The sequence below is a fragment of the Nannospalax galili genome, unplaced genomic scaffold (assembly GCF_000622305.1).
Source record: "Nannospalax galili isolate Female #2095 unplaced genomic scaffold, S.galili_v1.0 scaffold414, whole genome shotgun sequence".
Taxonomy (NCBI): Eukaryota; Metazoa; Chordata; class Mammalia; order Rodentia; family Spalacidae; genus Nannospalax; species Nannospalax galili.
This window is the reverse complement of record NW_008334506.1, coordinates 338,713-348,588: the sequence shown is the minus strand read 5'-3', so window position 1 is coordinate 348,588 and position 9,876 is coordinate 338,713. Positions and strand designations below refer to the sequence as shown.

Sequence of the window (9,876 nt, the reverse complement as noted above, 5' to 3'; positions counted from 1 at the left end):
TTAATAAAAATAAATTTTGTTAAAAAGAAAAAAATACATCACTATCAAAATGATGAGTTTTATGAACTAATGTTCCCAAAATAAAAGGTTTAGCCATGTTAAAAATTCTTCACATTTGGTTGGCTGAGGAGAATGTTCTTGATTGTGAGGAGGTGAAATGCAGGATATCATCAGTTTTCTTAGCATTCACGCATTGCACACCTGTATTGACCTGACATCCTTGACTGTGACTGTTGGAAAAGTCTTTCCAGTGTACTAACAGATTAACTACCTTCCTCCAACCCAAAGACTAAGAATGTCGTCAGATAACATCCGAGGCCCATAGCAGAGATTTCTTGTGTGTGTGTGTGTGTGTGTGTGTGTGTGTGTGTGTGTGTAGCATCCCACTTGAGGTTCCTACCAATGTATTTGAAAAGTGCCTTGATTTATTTTTTCTTGCTGTCTCTTTTTGTTGTACTATAAATGTAAGACTTTCAGGAACCTGTTAAAGGGTGGGAACATAGTATTTAGGGTGACTTCAATCAGTTCTGGGCTCAAAGTAAACTGTGACTCTTTCTCTTTGCAGTAGCAAATATGTTTTTAGATGGCAATTTCTGTGCACCATGGGGGCTCCAAGGAAAATCCACTATTTTCAGGGGTCATCTAAATAGGTGCCCAGTACCTGAATGGGACTCTAGAGCTCATCTGTGTGGTGTGACCTCCTCTGGTCCATGTAGGTGGTTTGTGTTTTTTCCATTTTGAAATGAAAAAGTACATAGCTTTTTTCCTCATTTTACAAAATACCACAGTTAAAAGATTTTAGCTATTTTAAAAAGACTTCGAATTTTTTTAATTTCTTTATTTTTATTTTTTGTATATGAGTGTATTGTCTGCATGCGTGTAAGTGCACCCATGTCATGCCCAAGGAGAACAGAAGAGGGCATCAGATCCCCTGGACCTGGAGTTACAGACAGTTGTTAGCTGCCATGTGGGTGCCAGGAATTGAACCCGGGTCTTCTGCAAGTGCAGCAAGTAATCTCAACCACAACACCATCTCTCCAGCCCCAAGACTTTGAATTTTTTTAAAGTATTGAGTTTTTAAAGATCGTGAGACTTCCTATACTCAAGGGTATTTGGGGAACACAAATTAGAATCGATAGGCCTCAGAAATAATACAGGGCACGAATGAGAAAGGATAAGGATGCATTTGTGGATCTGAAAGGAGATGAGGAAGGGGTCTGAAGATGATCAAAATATGAAATTCTCAAAGAACCAGTAAAAATATTAAAAATAAATATACAGCAGTTCAAAAAGGTAAAGTGTGATTTACATTATATTAGCATGAAGTATAGGAGTAGCTAATGTTTTAACAGTAACAAATTCGTGTGTCAAATTGACAAGGGGTACACTTGTAATGGCTAACCTTTGTTGTGAAGTTGATGTAATTGGAAAGAGGAGTCCACAATTGAGCAAGTTCCTCCATCACATTGCTCTGCAGGTCTGTTAGGCATTAACTTGGCTACTAATTGATGTAGGAGGGCCCAGCCCCCAGTAGGAGGAGCCATCTGAGGACAATCTGAGTTGTATAAGAAATGTAGCCCAGCAAGCCTCAAGGAACAAGGCAGTAGACACTGTTCCTTCCTAGTTTCTGTTTCAAGCACCTGCTTTGAGATCTGCCTTATCTCCTCTGAATCACTGACTGTAACTTGTAAGCTGAAATCAACCCCTTCATGCCAAAGTATCTTTTGTTCACTGGTTTATGTTGGAACAGAGAAACAAACTACAAGTTACATTACTCAGATGCTTCCCTCATCTTTATTCTTAGGGAGGTTAACTTCGTCATTCCCTTCATTTTTTGTATAACTAGCAGTTAAGGTGTACAAGTTTTGAAAAGAGGTTTCACTAAGGATAGAAAGCACCAAATACAAATGTAGCTACTTCCCCTGGATGCTGTGAGGGTCGATCACATTAACACTGCCTTCCAGCTGCTCTAAGAGACCACACAAGTGATTCAGGCTGTTCTCTTGGGAAATACAGATTTGAGTTCTACTTGCCCTCTGTTCCCTTCCAGCAGTCCAATTTTATTGTGAGGATATTACATACTTTCTGTGCAGGGACCTGCATCCAAAAGGGAATGAAAGAAATCTGTGTAACTATGCTTGATTAGCAATTTTTATCCAAATTTTCTAACCTTACCAGAGCTGCCATTTCACTGCGTTATGGCCAGAGCCAGAACAGGGATCTCTACAGGGAAACATTTTGCCTGTCAGAGGACATTTAGAAATACCTGGTAATTTTTAGTGTTTATAACTAGAGGGAAGACTAGAGCCTTAATGAAATTCGACTAGAAATCACCTGCAGATGGTACAAGATATCCTCAATGCACAGAATGGCCTCTTTACCCCCAAACCAGAACCCAACAGTCAGAGCTGCCAAGGATAAGAAGTCCCACACCCCATGCTAAACTCAAATTTATAAGTACTTAAATGTCTCCAAAATGAGAATTTGGCAAGTTTACTCTTGTCTGTTTCAACTTACATACACAACTTCTTTTACTGTGGGGTTGGTTGTGTTTCTGTAGAAAGCTTACATTTCATCATTACTTTGGACTGCCATTGATTGTTGGCAGTATCTGAACGCATAATCTTGTCTCCCAATATTGGGAAGTGAAAAGCATTAAGAAAGAAATGCATTTAGCGAGTAGCGGAGGATATAAGATTGAAACACACCCTGAGAAATCAGGTTGATGTTTTATTTAAAATGGGGAAGCGACGACAGGAGTATTGCAAGCTCGTAGGAAATTTCTCCATGCGGTCTCCTGGCAGATGTTGTCAATGTCAGAGCCCTCACTGCTTCAGGCCTTTGGATGGGCCAGTTTGGTAGCACACTTGGGCCTCAGTCTGCTCTGTAGTTTCAAAGAGCTCAACTCACAAAGGAACGCGGCCACTCCAAAGAGTGAAAGGGTGGCTGTCAGGATCCGTCCGGGAAACGCGGGGGTGCGGTGTTTCTCTATCAGAGCTTCTTTCTTAATGGGAAAGTGGGTGGGAAGTCAAGCGTGCTGCGGCCGTAAAAGTCTACCACGTGGTTCCAGCTCACAGAAACAAGTGTGCAGAGACCGCTGAGACCCAGAACTAAAGCCGAGGTCTTGTGACAACATTCCTGGGTGCCAGCAAATGGGTCGTTCTTGCAGCTTATCTTAATGGCCACCGAGCTGAAAAGCAGGACCATAAATTTCAGGAAAATCACATCCATTTATCAGGGTCTTTGCATTCTCAAACTGGTGAAATGATCCAGGTGGAGTTGATCGGGCTGTGTACCAGGATTTTGGTCACAGAACCAGAGATGTTACACTCTTTATGGTAGTAAGCTTCCCAAAGCCCGAAGAACACAAAGTGAACCACCTTATCATCGAATTCCCACAGGCGCCAGTATATGCTGGTTGCTAGAACTAATTAAAATGCTAGGGCCCAGAAGCTGTAAAGGACTGCAATCATCCTGAAGATCCACTCCTACGCCTCAGCAAATCTAAAGATGAGGCTGAGGAAGTATTAGGGCAGGGCAGGATCACAAGGGAAGAAGGGAAGGAGGGAAAACAGAATCAGTCCTGCTTTACAGAGCACTGCTGAATACCCCGACTTTCCCACTGCGGTCCGAAAGTTGTGTTTAAGTGGACCATACACATACTAGGCTTCTAAACCGCGAAGACTAAGTTAAAGGGACCTGGAAATCCATGACTTCCAGAAGTACTCATTGTAAGGTGTTTTAAGACATCAATTTGGTCCTTTTTCATCAAAAGTTGAAATGCAGTTATTTGTTGACTTTGAGTTTCCTTGCACTGAATTAATAGTGAGATAACGGTTTGAAACGTGAAAGATGGGGTTTATTTCAGAACGCTTTGAAAAACAGAGATTATAAAGAATGTTAATGATTATGAAAAGCTGGAGAATGCTTAAGTTGATTGTGCTTTGTCCAACACTGCAGAACATTACACGATCATTAGAAATGTGAGTTAATCTATATTACCTTGGAAGAAAAAAGAAATCTTAAAAATAATAGACATGATAAGCTCATTTAGGTCAAAAGAAATAACATGACTTCCTGATATAGCACAAGAAATGTGAACAAAAGGGATACCTGCAAACAAAAGAACTCTAAGGGTCACTTGGTTGGACTGATGCTCATTCTGCTTTGTACACTTCTCTAAAAAATATATACATATGAACATATATATGCCTATAGAAAGCTAGACCTAGGCTTATAACTAAAACTACCTGAACATGACCCTATGTATGACTGTGCTGAGCTTATAGCTCAGTGGTATAGTGAGTGCCAAACATGTATGAAAACCTGAGTTCAATCCCAAATACTATATACCTACATTATCTGTAAATCATGAGAAATTGTTATTTGCTTTAATTGTCCACCACTCAAAATTCCACCTTTAGATAATTGGTTTCATTTGAGTCAATAAAAATTATTGTGAACAATTTTCTAAGGTGAAACATCTTTGGCATAAAAGTTACAATTCACATTTTCATATGAAATAAGGTATTTGGAGCTCTTGTCAGTTCTGAGATTTGGGTTTAGTTGTTATGATCATGAAAGAATTATACCTTGAGGGATCCTGCTGTGTTATTTACCATAAAGAATGGAGGTGAAGTCTTCTAGACATGAGATATATTGCCATTGTCACTGGACATACAGAAGCTTTTAGGCACCTACAAACTTACCTCCTTGTTAGGAAAGCCCTACCATACCTGCTGCTCCACAGCCTTCAGTTGTAAATGCTTCTTGATTGGGGAAAGGCAGTGCCTGTGCCACTTGGGAAGGTACCTCAGCAAGATAGGTTTGGAGTTCATTGTTCTCCTGCTTAATGCCCTATCCATGAGCTCGTCCTTGACAATGCAAGTGTGAGGCAGTGGAGCACAGTAAGTGAGTGCTTTGAAGCAGAACTGGGAGTGGGGTGGAGAATGCTGTCTTGTCAGACAATGAGCTGGCCTGGTGGGGTTTGGGGCAGCCCATGACTCCAAACCAAGGACTGGCTGCATCTATTCTCAAAGATCCAACTAGGAAGTCTCCATGAAACTTATTTTAAATTTTACCTTGGCTTATTGTAGATCAGGTGACCCATTTGGAAGATGCCTGGATCACAAATATTCTTTGTGCTGACAGTAGATGTGGAACATGAGTGAATCAGAAGAAGAGGCCTTGAGTAAAAGATATACTGTGAGGGACACTTCCCAGCTCAGAACAATGCTTGTCAACCCCTGGCTCTTAGGAAGCTCATCTGCATTCCCGTCCTATGCTTTGCTTAGTTTGCACATGCACAGAATGCTTCAGGAGTAATAGCTCCCTTGCTATTATTGACCCTGCCAAAGGTTCTCACACAGTTATTTCCCCCTTGTATAGAAAGAGAAGGAGAGTACAGAGAGGATAACTCATGTACTCAAGTTCAGGAAGGCACTCACATGGAGTGGACAGTGAAGCGTCTAGAGCTCCCATAGTCACACCCAGTGCTTCCTGGTATTCACCTTGTTCCACAGGATTTGTTCACATAGAATGGATGTCAACAGTCTAATCATATGTCAGTGACCATCTTTGAAAAGATGGTCCTATAAAATGAAATTGATGCATAAACAACTACATGTAAAATTTGAAATACTTGCCTCTTTTTCCTGCTAACTCAGCTTGAAGGTAGACCTTTACACTTAATATTTTAATCTAAAAAGATGAAACAGAAATGTCAGCAAGAAAGGAAAGACATTAAAGTCTTTGTGCATTGCTGATGGGAAAGAAAAATGCTTGTAGTTATTGTAGAATACTGACTAGTCTTTCCTCAAAAAACTTAAACACAAAATTCAGATGATTTCTGCCTAAGATTGAGATTACTTAAAAGGGGGGTTACAGAGATGGCTCAGTGGTTAAAAGCACTGGCTGCTCTGTGGAAGACCTGGGTTTAAATCCCAGCACTCATTGGCAGCTAACAGCTGTGCATGTAACTGCAGTTCTGGGATATCTGGTGCCCTCTAGTGGCATTCTCTGCCATTGCATGACACAGGGGCACTTACCTGCATGCATGCAATAGACTCATAAACATAAAATAAAAAATTTTAAAGAACATTCTCACAAAAGAAATCAAAGAAAGGTCTTGAATAGGTATTTACACAGTCATGTTCGTGTCATTATTCTGGATAAGCAAAGATGTGACAATTCTGCATGCTCACTGATGGCTGAATGGATACACAAAAAAGTGATCTATACTTACAGTAGAGACGAAGGAAATTCTGACATATGCTATGTGAAGAACCTTGTACCCATGAGGGTGAAAGGGTGCAATCATAAAATATCAACCACTACATGATTCTACACATACTGCACATTTAGTGGAATGAAATCTGCAGAGACAGACAATATAATGGTGGTTGCCAGGAGCTGGTCAGTGAGTGTGGTGAGTTTCAGATGGGGAAGGAAAAATATTCAGAAATTACTACAGCTAATTATATGTACATAATGACAGTGAACTGTACACTTCAAAATTGTTCCCATGGTCAATTTTATATTACATGTAATTTCCCATGGAGAAAAGATATCGTCAAAAAGGAAGATAATTAGGAAAGAGTTACAGTGTGTTCAACTTGTCAAAGGAAGGACATTTGTGTTACTAACTCAATCATAAGCATATTTTAGCAGTAAATGGAATAACATTACTGCTTACATGTTAAAGGGACACTTAACAGTGATGGCATGACCCAATACTGAGTTTTCATTTACATTCAAACTGATTTAAGACGGGCTCACCTTAAAACGCTAACCACCGAATCTAGTACTCATCCAGAAAAGATACCAATCATCTTTTCTATTGAAATTAAGATGGCTGGGTTGAACCCTTTGGGGGTACCATCCAATAGTGTTGAAGTTCTTTCTGGAGACACCAAATGTTCAGACTAAAGGGAAACCCAGGAAGATTTAAGGATTTGAAAGATCTAGAAAGTCCAGCTGGTCCTGACTGCCAACTGTAAGAGACATAAGGAACTGTGGAAATTCTTGTGCTTCCATTACTATCAGGGATAGACGGCAGATTGTGAGCAAGTAACAAGTTCCAACACACATACTCTCATAAAGGAAGAGAGTCCCCAAATCCTTTAATATTTTGAGAAGTCTGTCTATACCAGAAATTTATTTTGAAGTATAGCATCAAACAGCCACTGTAGTTTACAAGGACCGAAAAAGGAAGTCTTTTTTAAAAAATAAATCCCAAGTACGTAAAATGACTTGGTAGATAAAGTTACCCGTTGCCAAGCCTGAAGATCTGGCTGGAAGCCTCATGTTGCAACTCCACAAAGTTGTCTCCTGACTTCCACACAGGGAGCCATAATATGCATTCACGGGGAGTGGCTCTGCTGTAGAATCCTGAGTTGGAGGGAGGGAGAGAGAGAGAGAGAGAGAGAGAGAGAGAGAGAGAGAGAGATGCAAAGACCACAAAATTAATAAGTAGAAGGAATGAAACAGCTTAAAAAAAAAACCCTGATCTGGCCAGATTACTCAATAAGTAAAAGTGCCTGCCATGAAGCCTAATGACCTGGGTTCTATCTCCAGAGCCTACATAAAGGTGAAAAGACAGAACGAACTCCACCTGACCTCCACATGTACACTGAAGCTTGTATATGTACACACACACACACACACACACACCCCAGAATAATAACAAATATATATTTAAAATCATAAAACCCAGGGTGGACAGAAATATGTCCCACTATATAATACAAATATCTTTGCTGGAAAAATAAGAGCTACCTGACCTTCCTTAGGTCTCTTAGACACAGAACCATGCTTAGATATTGACAGACTGTGATTCCTAAGCCATTCTAGGAATTTTTTTTTGCAAACATAAATTTGTATTTTCTTTTATATTTTGCTTTAAATATTGTTGTCATCTGGTTATACTAAATATTATAAGTATATAATATTTTGATTCTTACTATATTCAAAATTTGAGAAAGCCTTACACCATAAGCATACAAAGTGAAATACAAATGTAAGTGAACAGAGAGAGCAGGGAAAATGTGGTTTGATTCTCATTTGATGGCTTACTCCATTTTACTTTGTGTTTAATTGTGGTAAAATTAACTGAAGAAACATCTTATGTACGCAGCAGAATGAATCAAGATGCAGAGTATTCCTGTTAGGATCCTAGGGTTCAATTGCCTTTCTTCGTAAGTCATTAAATTCACAGAGAATCAGCAATTAAAAAAAAAAAAAACCACGACTACAGAAACAAGAACAACAAAATATTGTTTTCCTATGAAATGCTCTAAAAGAACTGCCTGAAGACTCATAGAAAACCCAATGGTGGAATGGGTCCAAGTATAGGGTAGAGAGGCTGAATAGGACTCAGGAGAATACGCAGCTCCTTTCCAGCACTGGGAAGTGAGGAATTCTATAAGGAACTGCTCAAGGAATCTGGTTCCCTTCCAGTTACTCATACTTGTAAACAGAGGACTATGCACACTTCAGGCAAAAGACCAAGGACATTTAATAACAAACACTACCACTACTTATAAAACATTCAGTAAAAGAAGACTGTGTATCCTCAAGTCAGATCACAAAGCTCAAAGGAAAAAGGGTTTGTGTGATAGTTCACTGGCACACCAAATAGGTGATGGGACCCAGAGACAGGAGCACTTTCATTTTCTCTGCTATAACGGGGAATTTGTATTTCAGATTATCAGAAGGAATCTGGGAAGAAACACCGTAAGCAGCTCAGCACATACACAGTTAATGTTTTGCTTGCTCTAAGTTAACTCCCAGAGTAGGCGGTGCCAGTGGAATGCAGGATTACTGGCAGCAGACACTAACCAAATGCAGCACCCTTCCAGAGAACACAGCTGACAGGAGAGATCGTCATAACGGACAAGTGGAGATGATGTGGAGAAAGGCACCAGCACGATGAATCTCGAGGATGAAACTGACCACCTGACCAGGTCAGCTGAGATGGCTCACTAGGTAAATGCGGCTGCTGCCAAGGCTGATGACCTGAGTTTGATACCTGGGATGCTCACGGTGGAAGGAGAGAACCGACTACTCACAATTGTCCCCTGACTTTCAACAGCAAACACACACTAAAATAAATAAATAATAAATAAATAAATGTAAGACTAAAACTAAAAACTGAATTCTGAAATGATTGACTCCTTTGTTTCCCCTCTCCTGATATAACGGACTGGCTGGGGATGAGAGCTTTACAATCTCATCTTTCTGACACTCTTCTCTCCATTCTCTGATCAGACTGTCTCTGACCTGTAATTGGACCTTTTCCATTGACTTCTCTATGAATATTCCAGCACGTCTTCTAGAATACTTCATAGGACACAGTAATTTGCTATTGCTCATGCTTTTGTAGGTATTGTCTAATCATGATTCTGTGTGAACTTAAGGACATTTGAATGAAAGGCAATTGGCTGTATCAGTCAGCCACACCCTAGGACCCCAACAGCAATATTCTTCATTTTGAACTCATGTAGTTTACAGGTTTAAACTGTCAAATTTTATAGCATATGAATCCATTGTCCTTTTAGATCACTGGCTCTCTGAGTAAAGAACGTCCAGAACATTCACTTCCTGTCTAGGTTCTGTGGTGTTTGTGGTTAACAAGCTGTACAAATTCCTGTCATACAATATGGCTACTCTCTTGGGACAGCTTTGAGACTCTCCAGTAAGTTACTGCCTGGTGTCAGAGATAGAAAGGCTGCCTCAATAAGTGAGTCCCATGGTTCAGGATGGGAAACTCCCTGGCAAGCACCTCATGACTTCCTGGGAAATTTCTCTTTCCTGGCTCCCAGGACTCTCTACTGCTTTCACGTAAGAAAATGCATTATTGTGCTTTATGGTTTTGTT

At 40.1% G+C, this 9,876-nt stretch overlaps 1 pseudogene; it reads right to left on the bottom strand.

Annotated features, from left to right (window-relative positions):
• Positions 1-2,833: 2,833 nt before the first annotated feature.
• Positions 2,834-3,473, bottom strand: LOC103731056 (annotated as a pseudogene).
• Positions 3,474-9,876: the final 6,403 nt, after the last annotated feature.